Source organism: Schistocerca serialis, chromosome 9 (genome assembly GCF_023864345.2).
Source record: "Schistocerca serialis cubense isolate TAMUIC-IGC-003099 chromosome 9, iqSchSeri2.2, whole genome shotgun sequence".
Lineage (NCBI taxonomy): Eukaryota > Metazoa > Arthropoda > Insecta > Orthoptera > Acrididae > Schistocerca > Schistocerca serialis.
The window spans coordinates 404,510,056-404,514,715 of NC_064646.1; the positions used below are offsets into that span (position 1 = coordinate 404,510,056).

General features: G+C 41.7%; 1 non-coding gene across 1 annotated transcript; it reads right to left on the minus strand.

The window, feature by feature from the left end:
* Positions 1-208: 208 nt before the first annotated feature.
* On the minus strand, positions 209-283 carry Trnat-ugu (transfer RNA threonine (anticodon UGU)). Its single transcript has one exon. It is a non-coding gene; the product is annotated as a tRNA-Thr (tRNA).
* Positions 284-4,660: the final 4,377 nt, after the last annotated feature.

Below are 4,660 nucleotides of genomic sequence, written 5' to 3' on the forward strand. Positions count from 1 at the left end.
GGTTGTATAAAATCTTATGAAATCAGCTGAAGGAACACTCGCGAGGTGCGAAGAGCTACCAGCTGTCCAAATGGCACAATAACTGTGCGCGTGGAATTAAAAGAATATGGTACAATGACCGAGTAGCTCCTTACACTGAAATTACAATGAAATGAACACCCTTAGCTGCTTACAGGCGGTGACATACGTCAACGGGGATGAAAATGTGTGCCCTGACCGGGACTCGAACCCGGGATCTCCTGCTTACATGGCAGACGCTCTATCCATCTGAGCCACCGAGGACACAGAGAATAGCGCGACTGCAGGGATTTATCTCTGTCACGCCTCCTGCGAAACCCACATTCTCAACGTATTGTCTCGCACTACATTCGTAGTGCCCTCGCCCATTATACTCATTACTCGCGGCGCGTTGCCGATTTTCGTAAGAGTTCGGGCACTGTTCGTGCATTCGCACAGAAGAAGAAGATGGTCAAGTGGCCGGTGAGCCTTAACTATATATTTACTAAGATGGTGTCCATTCTTTCAGACATGTCTTCATCACAGCAGTTCCCCACTGATAAGTCGGTACGTAGGAGATGATGGTTTAAAAAATTGGCGGAATTAGAAACTAAAACACGGAACTTAGAAAAAAGCATAAATTTTCAATCATTAGATAAATACTTTATTATAATAAATCAGAAGTAGAACCGTAGTCGTTCACCAAAACTGATAGTAACAAGGGGGACAAGTTGAACCATTGTTCAGGAAACACCAACACGGCGATAATGGTTCAATGATGGAAGCAATGCCGTTGAGCGTTTTCGAAACGTACAGTCCGGGATTTTGGTGAGGCGTCCCTTTAGTTTATCAGATGATCACTCGCCCCCATAGCCGAGGTCGCTAACGCACTCCTGGCGGTGGCGCTCGACTCAGAGGTCTCTGTAGTGAGACCACGTGACCTGTTGATGGTGATCCGTTCGTAGGTTGGGGACGCTGAAGCTAGGCGAGCCACCTTGTGTTGGTCGAGAGGGGTGAGCTATGTGCACACTCTCCCCTCTGTTATCACTACCATCATACAGCACAAACATAATACTACACTACACACGCATCCATTACTCTCAACTACGCTCCACGTACGAATAGCTCTCACATATCTGCGAGAAACGGGCTAGTGTGCGTGGAGGTACGTCGTTTCCTGCAGGCGGCTAAACAATCTGATGACATATCTCGGCTGTCAATGGCAACGACATTTTCATTTTTACATCGGCTGTTAGTGACTTCCTGGAGCCCATTTTTAAAGTTTTTAACTCTACTGGTGAGTTAAATTGACGATGAACTGGAAACCTTTGAACTCGCATGGAATGTTATATGTTTTAGGAGTAACTGGCTTTGTTTCTTATTTTTCGTGACATTGTTAGCTTCGAACATCTCAAGTGCACCTACATTGTTCGCACTAACAAATCGGACTTCGTACATTAAGTACTGATTATTTACTATAGTTCGTAGCTATCTCGGTGAGGTGGCCGTAATGGCGGCTAATCAAACTTCGTGCAAGCTGGTTGTTGCCGTTCATACAACAAGACTCACCCGCACTTCGTTGCAAAATACGTTAAAACTTTGTTAAGGGTGATATCACAATCGATGAAAGACCATAACACGATATTTGGACAAAAAAATCGATTATTTTCACTTGTTGTTGTTGTTGTTGTTGTTGTCTTGAGTCCTGAGACTGGTTTGATGTAGTTCTCCATGTTACTCTATGCTGTGCAAGCCTCTTGATCTCCCAGTGCCTACTGCAACCTACATCCTTCTGTATCTGCTTAGTGTATTCATCTCTTGATCCCCTCTACGATTTTCACCCTCCACGTTGCCCTCCAATACTAAATTGGTGATCCCTTGATGCCTTAGAACATGTCCTACCAACCGAACCCTTCTTCTAGTCAAGTTGTGCCACAAACTCCTCTTCTCCCTAATTGTACTCAATACCTCCTCATTAGTTACGTGATCTACCCATCTAATCTTCAGCATTCTTCTGTACTACCACATATCGAAAGCCTCTATTCTCTTCTTGTCCAAACTATTTATCGTCCATGTTTCACTTCCATACATGGCTACACGCCATACAAATACTTTCAGAAACGACTTTCCTGACGCTTAAACCTATACTCGACATTAACAAATTTCTCTTCTTCAGAAACGCTTTCCTTGCCGTTGCCAGTCTACATTTTATATCCTCTCTACTTCGACCATCATCAGTTATTGTTTTTCCCAAATAGCAAAACTTCTTTACTACTTTAAGTGTCTCATTTCCTAATCTAATTTCCTCAGCATCACCCGACTTAATTAGATTACATTCCATTATCCTTGTTTTGTCTTTGTTGATGTTCATCTTATATCCTCCTTTCAAGACACTGTCCATTCCGTTCAACTGCTCTTCCAAGTCCTTTGCGGTCTCTGACAATTACAATATCATCGGCGAACCTCAAAGTTTTAATTTCTTCTCCATGGATTTTAATACCTACTCCGAATTTTTCTTTTGTTTCCTTTACTGCTTGCTCAATATAGAGATTGAATAACATCGGGGAGAGGCTAAAACCCTGTCTCACTCCCTTCCCAACCACTGCTTCCCTTTCATGTCCTTCGACTCTTATAACTGCCATCTGGTTTCTGTACAAATTGTAAATAGCCTTTCGCTCCCTGTGTTTTAACCCTGCCACATTCAGAATTTGAAAGAGAGTATCCCAGTCAACATTTTCAAAAGCTTTCTCTAAGTCTACAAATGCTAGAAACGTAGGTTTGCCTTTCTTTAATCTATCTTCTAAGATAAGTCGTAGGGTCAGTATTGCCTAACGTGTTCTAATATTTCTACGGAATCCAAACTGATCTTCCCCGAGGTCGGCTTCTACCAGTATTTCCATTCGTCTGTAAAGAATTTATGTTAGTATTTTGCAGCCGTGACTTTTCAAACTGATAGTTCGGTAATTTTCACATCTGTCAACATCTGCTTTCTTTGGGATTGGAATTATTATATTCATCTTGAAGTCCGAGGGTATTTCGCCTGTCTCATGTATCTTGCTCATCAGATGGTAAGGTTTTGTCAAGATTGGCTCTCCCAAGGCTGTTAGTAGTTATAATGGAATGTTGTCTAATCCCGGGGCCTTGTTTCGACTTAGGTCTTTCAGTGCTCTGTCAAACTCTTCACGCAGTATCATATCTCCCATTTCATCTTCATGCTCTTCCATTTCCATAATATTGTCCTCAAGTATATCGCCCTTGTATAGACCCTCTATATACTCCTTCCACCTCTGCTTTCCCCTCTTTGCTTAGAACTGGGTTTCCATCTGAGATTTTGATATTCATGCAAGTGGCTCTCTTTTCACCAAAGTTCTCTCTAACTTTCCTGTAGGCAGTATCTATCTTACCCCTAGTGAGATAAGCCTCTACATCCTTACATTTGTCCTCTAGCCATCCCTGCTTAGCTATTTTGCACTTCCTGTCAATCTCATTTTTGAGACGTTTGTATTCCTTTTTGCCTGCTTCATTTACTCCATTTTTATATTTTCTCCTTTCATCAATTAAATTCAATATTTATTCTGTTACCCAATGATTTCTACTAGCCCTCGTCTTTTTACCTACTTGATCTTCTGCTGCCTTCACTGCTTCACCCCTCAAAGCTACCCATTCTTCTTCTACTGTATTTCTTTCCCCCATTCCTGTCAATTGTTCCCTTATGCTCTTTCTGAAACTCTGTACAACCTCTGGTTTAGTCAGTTTATCCAGGTCCCATCTACTTAAATTCCCACCTTTTTGCAGTTTCTTCAGTTTTAATCTACCGTTCATAACCAATAGATTGTGGTCAGAGTTCACATCTGCCCCTGGAAATGTCTTACAATTTAAAACCTGGTTACTAAATCTCTGTCTTACCATCATATAATCTATCTGAAATCTTTCAGTACCTCCAGGCTTCTTCCACATGTACAACCTTCTTTCATGACTTTTGAACCAAGTGTTAGCTATGATTAAGTTATGCTCTGTGCAAAATTTTACCAGGCGGCTTCCTCTTTCATTTCTTACCCCCCAATCCATATTCACCTACTACGTTTCCATCTCTCTCTTTTCCTACTATCGAATTCGAGTCACCCATGACTATTAAATTTTCGTCTTCCTTCACTATCTGAATAATTTCTTTTACCTCATCATTCATGCCATCAATGTCTTCGTCATCTGCGGAGCTAGTTGGATATAAACTTGTACTATGTAGTAGGCGTGGGCTTCGTATCTATCTTGGCCACAACAATGCGTTCTGTATGCTGTTTGTAGTAGCTTACCCGCACTCCTATATTTTATTCATTATTAAACCTACTCCTACATTACCCCTATTTGATTTTTTATTTATAGCCCTGTATTCACCTGACGAAAAGTCTTGTTCCTCCTGCCACCGAACCTCGATAATTCCCACTATACCTAACTTTAACCTATCCATTCCCTTTTTAAATTTTCTAACCTACCTGCCCGATTAAGGAATCTGACATACCACGCTCCGATCCGTAGAACGCCAGTTGTCTTTCTCCTTATAACGACGTCCTCCTGAGTAGTCCTCGCCCGAAGATCCAAATGGGGGACTATTTTACCTCTGGAATATTTTACCCAGCATTTAAACATACAGTAAAGCTGCATGCCC